The following is a 7,766-nucleotide window of genomic DNA, read 5'->3' on the forward strand; positions in this document are numbered from 1 at the left end:
TTCGTACCTAATCCCCCTTCTGTTTGTGGCCGACATCTCCATCAATCGCTAAACAAATTTTAACTCGATTTTTCCACAGTAAAAGACGTTTACGACGCCCCAGGGAAGAATTCAGGATTCCCGGCTTTTTTTTTGTTGCTAGAATCCACACGGGACTTGTTGATCCTCAGTCTAATTTGATCGCCGGTTTATTTATTGACAGACCGAATTTGACTAGGAACGCATTTGTTGGTCTCGAATCTATATAATGAACAGGCGAAGTCTGAAATGTTCTTTTGACGCTACTTTCTCAGCAATAAACATGTTTTGCTACGGCGATAATCTTTTGTATAAAGATTATGCGCTTGGGAGCATTCGTTTTACCGTCGTCCGCCATTTCTATTTCGGATTTCCCTTTTGATTTCTCGAATACTTTTCAAAATGTCAAAGTGAAGATTTGTTATGAAAACAGTCTTTGTGATTAATCTCAGGGGAGAGATGTTTATATTTCTTTCAGGAATTTAGTACTGTAATCCTTAAATTCACGATACAGTCAACAAATTTTATATTATACATATGTTTTTTTTATTGCTTAGATGGATGGATGAGCTCACAGCCCACATGATGTTAAGTGGTTACTTGAGCCTATAGACATATACAACGTAAATGCGCCACCCAACTTGAGATATAAGTTCTAAGGTCTCAAATATAGTTACAACGGCTGCCCCACCCTTCAAACCGAAACGCATTACTACTTCACGGCAGAAATAAGCAGGGCGGTGGTACCTACCCGCGCGGACTCACAACAGGTCCTACCACCAATACCACCAGTAATATGTGCATAGCTGAAGTAGAATGTTTGGTATAAAAAGTGCGTGCTAGATTGATTGCTAGAAACCCTAATCAGTAAATCAAATATGCATAGCTGCCCTTGTCATCTATGGTCTAATATTGTTGATTAATTAAATTATTAGTTTAGAAACACTGAGCTAATGTTTATATATTATTAACAGATAGTTAAACAAATAAAATTTTATTGCGGAGTGTATCATGTTTTTTATATTATATATAAAGTAAAAATAAAATACATACTATAATACATTTAATTTTATAAGGCACGGCAATAAAATAATCTTTTATATAAATCATGAGTATACAAAAGAATAGAGTTTTATTCATAGAATTGTGTGGCGACTGAATAGGCCGTAACATTTGCCCGGAGCTAAATCCTCTTAAGAGATATTAAAATTTAAGTGTAACAAATTACACAAAAGGTTCTATACTTGTATTTATTTATCCTATGAGTTTTTTTGTGAATCAAGAAATATAGTGTTTTTATAAGTTAATAATCTAATATATAAAATTCTCGTGTCACAATGTTCGTTCCCATACTCCTCCGAAACCGCTCGACCGATTCTCATGAAATTTTTTATGCATATTCAGTAAGCCTGAGAATCGGCTACTATCTATTTTTCATACCCCTAAGTGATTAGGGCTGTCCACCCCTAACATATTTTTTTTTATTTGGACATTTTTTTTTGTTATAATGAGGTATTATGTGGTTGAATGAGGTTTTGTTATTTTTATTATATATTCCCTCATCGTTCACAGCACTACATACCTCTTTCACTCATTTACCACATCCTTACACACTTACAATAAGTTAGTTTTTTTTCTACACTAGAAATTCCCTAGAAATCTTATATAAGGCAAAACAATGTTTGCCGGGTCAGCTAGTATTATTATATAAATAGTACTTGTGGTTTGTAAATATAAATGATTTAATCTTTCATGTTCCATTCAGATCTAAAGACGGTAAATTTTATGACTGGATATTTACTAGTTGGAAAACATGAATGTTACTCTGAATGAAATGTAGCAAATTCTTGTTGAATTTCAGTAATATATAAAATATGACTGATAAATAAAAATTGTTACTTTGTCGCACCCGCTGAAGAAAAGATATTTGAATCGCGTTCAGGGTATTGTCAAGAATAGTTTGCAAATAATATAAGAGGTGAACATCAGCTTGCGAAGAGTACAGCCGCGGTTTTCCGAAGGATGATCTCGATGAGGAACACCTTCCGCATCAGGCGAAGAAACCTCAGTCCCCCTGATCTTAGGCCCATCAATAACCCGGAAAAGGAAGGTCAAGTATGTGTTTATCAGGATATATCCATGAAAACTCCTTCCGTGACCTTTCTGCGTATTTTCTCGGCCTATTTTATAATCTGTAAGCGGAGTAAAATTTGCCTTCGTAGCTGGTGGTAGGTGAGAGCTGTTGCAGCGTCGTACGTGAGGAATATTTTTATGACGATCTTGGTCTTAAATTTATTCATAAATGTATAAAAAAGCGCGCAGCAGTCAAACATCGTCAACTTCAGTCCGCTGAGATTTTCTTCAGATCTACGCAGCGAGTTGATATTCTGAACCGGTAGTAGATACACTAGCGAAGCAATTATCTTTGAGGCTGCCCTTGTTAGGTCTCCTTCAGAGCCGTTCGGGCTGTTAGCAAATCCACCCACCCCTCCTGGCTGAGCCCTTAAGTCCACTTATTCATGCCAAATAAGGGGTTTGGTCTTAGAACTATTCCGAAAAAAGTTCTCAACCCGGCAGATAATGTAGACTGTCGTTGGCCCAAACATTATATCCAGAGGTATAGAGCGCGGCGGTCATTTCATAAATTTTGTTCGGAACATATCGACAATATAAAACATACATATTTATTTGACATTCTCGTCACCTTGACACAGTTTTTAGTCAGATTTATATATTCATTAGTGTATAATGCGACACGCGGATTATTACAATGCGATCTTTCCTTTCACGCAAGTTGAAACTCTGAATAGGACTCCCTCCTCCTCCCTCCCTCCCGGAGCGCTACGACATTAAATGAGGCTTAAGAAGAGTACTTTATGGTAGGCAGCGGCACAGCGGTGCTCCTAGCGTTGCTAGTGCCCATATACACCATTGACCACTTTCTATGACGATTTGGCTACTAAAACAATAAAATATATACTTTGAAGTTCTGGACCTAGCCAACTTTTTATTTATTTTAGAAGTCATTCACTGTCCACTCTTTTAGATAGATAACTCACGCGCAAATTATCGTTGATATACGTTGATGGGTACCATGCATAAAATTTTAACGTATATATACTTATCATTTATGATTATGATTTATGTTCAGTTTTAGAGAGTACGGCTTGCTCTAAACGCCATGATAATTTGGAGTCCCTAAAACAATCCGTACGATTGGCAGTGAAAAATTTTCCCATGGAAAGAGTGCGTGCTTCTATTGATAACTGGCCTCAACGTTTAAAGTACTGTATTGCAGCCAATGGAGACCACTTCGAATAAGCTTTTTGTACTTTAAATTGTTTTATATTTATGTATTAAACTAACACACAAAGTAATAAATGCTATTTGCAATAGATTTTTTTTCCTTTGTCTCAGTATTTATGGCAAGACTAGGTATAATAACTAATATTATAAAACTGAAGAGTTTGTTTGTTTGTTTGTTTGAACGCACTAATCTCAGGAACTACTGCTCCGATTTGAAAAAATCTTTCAGTGTCAGATAGCTCATTTATTGAGGAAGACTATAGGTTATATAACATCACGCTAAGATCAATACAAGCGGAGCACATCGGGTCCCATCATAAGGTCTTAATGATTATAGGACAATTCGGGAAGTCTACCCTTTCGAACAAAAAACAGAAAAGAGAATTATCAGAATCGGTTCAAGCATTCTCGAGAAATCGGTGAACATACATAGATAAAAAATGGTGGTCGAATTGATAGCCTTCTCTTTTGAAGTCGATTAAAAAGCGTAATTTTGGTACCATAAATAGCTTTAACATTCCATTACTCAAAAATATTTTCACTTTCTACGTAAATGAAGAGGCGGGTAAAATTTAGCGGTATGCCAAAGTAGCTATTCCACGCGGACGAAGACGCGGCCAAAAGCTAGTGTATAAAACAAGTAATAATTTAAAAAGATTTGAACAATGTGGCAGGCCATGAAATACGAACCAACAAACATTGATTGTTATCTTCTACATAATAGCAGATGAATTTGAAATCTTGATAAGAACTTATGACAGCGGTCCGTGAACCTCTATAATATTATTAGTACAATCGTATCATTTGCCTAAATCGCTACATACTATAAACCAAAGTCGCTTTCTCTGTCCCTATATCCCTATGTATGCTTAAATCTTTAAAACTACGCAACGGATTTTGATTCGGTTTTTTTTACTAGATAGATTGATTGAAGAGGAAGGTTTATATGTATAATAATATCCATTAAATAGTGGAGAAATCAATAATAAATTACAGTTTCCGAAGCGAAGCGAGGGCGGGTCGCTAGTAAATAAAAAATTGCTTAAACCTCGTTGAAAGAAAGATGTATGATAAGTCATAGTGTACGGCGAATAATGCGAAAGAATGAAAGCTTTCCAATACTCCAAAATGAAATCTTAATCAACTTGTAGACAACTTGTCAGAAAATGCCAATATTAAAACAGTCATAAACCACACTCGTGTTATTTCCGCCGTGAAGCAGTAATGCGTTTCGGTTCGAAGGGTGGGGCAGCCGTTGTAACTATACTGAGACCTTAGAACTTACATCTCGAGGTGGGTGGCGCATTTACGTTGTAGATGTCTATGGGCTCCAGTAACCACTTAACACCAGGTGGGCTGTGAGCTCGTCCACCCATCTAAGCAATAAAAAAAATAAAAATTTACGATATTTATTTTGCAGGGGAACATCAATGAGTTCTACCAATAGTCTTAAGACTTTGACGTCACGTATCGGCCATTATCATTGTGATGTCACAACTTTGTTAGATACTGGCTTCCTGTAACATTCTTCTAGCAGTAAAATTCGATATGCTTAGTAATCATCGGTTAGTAAGATCGGTATAAGATTTTTTATTGTGTGTGCGGTTTAAGTCTTTGATTTAAACACTTTTCTCTATCACAGATTCCAAATCTGAATTACTTTCTTTTATACCTATCAAATGTGAAAACCCAATTTGGTGTAGATAATTTTACGTAACCCGTGCAATTTATCTTCTGAAAAGTGTTATTACTGTTGTGAATAGATTAATAATGTTTTCAATAATGTTAAACTCAATAAAAGCTTGACAATGGAAAGGTTAAGTTTGCCAACACTTGATGCAATGCACTAATTAGGGTTTTCGAGCTTTTAATTAAAAATATATATGCTGTCAAACAACAATAATAAATAGGAACAATAATAAATGAAATGTTCAAGTATTGTTGGAACAATGTTCTTGCTAATGGACCTCTGATATATCGCGCGAGAGGCAGATACAACAATGACAGGTAGATGAGCGTGTTTATAGAAAAAAAATCATTTAAATTACTGACGAATAAATATATATTTTTTTATTGCCCCATGTAGGCAGACGAGCATACGGCCCACCTGATGGTTTTTTTTTTTCTTAAGTGGGTGGACGAGGTCACAGCCCACCTGGTGTTGAGTAGTTACTGGAGCCCATAGACATCTACAACGTAAATGCGCCACCCACCTTGAGACATAAGTTCTAAGGTCTCAGTATAGTTACAACGGCTGCCCCACCCTTCAAACCGAAACGCATTATTGCTTCACGGCAGAAATAGGCGGGGCGGTGGTACCTACCCATGCGGACTCACAACAGGTCCTACCACCAGTAGAAGTGAGTGGTTACCGTCGCCCATGGACTTCAGCAATGCCAGGGGCAGAGCCAAGCCGCTGCCTACCGTTTAATACTCTCCACAAGCCTCGTTTGAAGAAGGACATGTCATAGCGCTCGGGAAAAACCGTGGAGGGGAGCTCATACCATAGCCGGATGGTACGTGGCAAAAAAGTCCTCTGGAAACGCACTGTGGATGACCGCAGTGGCTCCAGGTATTATGGATGAACTCTACGCCGGTGGCGGGCGGTGCGATGGTAAAAACGAGATGCCGGTATTATCTCGAACAATTCCTCAGAGCACTCCCTCCTAATCGTCTTTATATTATATTATTTTTTCTAAATGAATTTATTTTTTATTATTAATTAATCACTCTAGGTTTGTAAGTAAGAATTTAATGCTCATTTCTTTTTGGGTATTTACCAAAGTCCTTAGATAACACAGCGCGAACCATGTCGCTCACTTTTCACATAAACTAGAATACTTCCTATCTAATTCGCAGTCACGAACAGACGCTTTGAACCAAAAAAAGTATATAATTAATTATGTATTTTAATGCTTGCTCTTTTTTCTTCGTAAAATATTTCAATTTGAATTTAACCTAAATGTAAGTTAGTATTGAATTTCCCAAACTTATATAAGTAAGTGCCATTTAAACAACACACAATACGACACATTAACTACGACATTTTATTTCAGACAAAATCTTAAAACTGACATTTTCAACAGTAGGGGGGAAGGTAAGACTAATAACAAAGTACATACTCATTGGAATCAAATGTTTTTCAATTCAAAGGCTTTAATTGAAGGCACTCAATTAGGATCTCAATTTAGATGGATGAAACCGCGCTGTATCTAGTCTGTGCCACTTCAAGATGGAAAGATGGAATCGTAACTGTGTTGGTACAAATATAATTCGATTTTTTTTTAATTAGATAATTAATATTTTTTCATATTAAAAAAAATACATGCTGAAAATATTTAGAAATAAATGTAGAAAATATGTATGTTTATATTATCATTTTTATGCCGACTAACTATACCAAAAAAAAGTTGGCATATCAACGGATTAAAAACAGATTTTACTTATCTAATTCAGTTATTTATTTTAAAAGTATTTGCTTAGGTTTAGAAATTAACAATTTAGTTAAAATAAATATACCTAAATGTATATTATTGTTTGCAAATTATTAAATAATACATAAAAATACGTACCTTATAAGAAACAAGATGATGAACAAAATAATCACTGCAAGAAAATTCCGAGATTAGTTTTTTCCGTAACACTGACGGGCAAAGGAAACTTCCCCACGAGGCCTCGAGGGCGCGTCTTGTTTCCACGAAGCCTCCAAACCGACTGAATTTGAGGCATTTCAGGAATATTATCTGTTGCACCGCGGTATATACATGCGCAAAACAATACGTTATTCCGAAACTGTTCGAAGTCCATTTCTCGTTATTCTCACAATCACAGAACTATTGTAGTACAAAAAACACATTGGATGATTTACTAAAATTTTGCATCGAGTATTTCAAGTTAAATTAAATTATTTTTCGCTTTGTTGTCGTATATTTCGTGTAAAAGAGTTTATGCTTTCTTTGACAAGAGGCGCCTTTTGAAATATTACTTCTTAGTATTTCAAGTTTGTGGGAGTGATGGTGGGAAGAGTTCTGTGCTTAGTTAGATGTGTATTCTGGTGAATTTTCTAATTTCATTATTTTAAAATGTATATTTATAGATTTATATTAAATTTATTCAATCTAATTTAGTCTTTTGTTCTTGTTCAAGTATTATAAAGTACTGAAGTTTAGGTCTTTTTTGAGGCACTACGAAGTCTGCCGGGTCAGCTGGTATCTATATATTAATACGTGAAGCAAAAACTTTGTATCCCTTTTTACGAAAATTGCGCGGACGGAGGAGTATGAAATTTTCCACACTTATAGAGAATATAGAGAAGAAGTGCACAATGCAATTTTTTTTTTAAAATAATGCATAAAAGATACATTAAATCAATAAAGAAAACATTACACATACTACATACCATGTATTTGACGCACACACGCATGCATACTATTTATTGTCAA

At 35.6% G+C, this 7,766-nt stretch overlaps 1 protein-coding gene across 1 annotated transcript in view; it reads right to left on the reverse strand.

Annotated features, from left to right (window-relative positions):
• Positions 1–7,030, reverse strand: part of LOC101739410 (connectin) — a 72,790-nt gene extending 65,760 nt beyond the window's left edge. Inside the window, exon 1 of the mRNA XM_004928389.4 lies at positions 6,897–7,030. The gene's annotated coding sequence lies outside the window, so the exon portion shown is untranslated. The remainder of the gene's footprint in view (positions 1–6,896) is intronic.
• Between the last annotated feature and the right edge of the window lie 736 nt (positions 7,031–7,766).

This window comes from Bombyx mori, chromosome 18 (genome assembly GCF_030269925.1).
Source record: "Bombyx mori chromosome 18, ASM3026992v2".
NCBI lineage: Eukaryota > Metazoa > Arthropoda > Insecta > Lepidoptera > Bombycidae > Bombyx > Bombyx mori.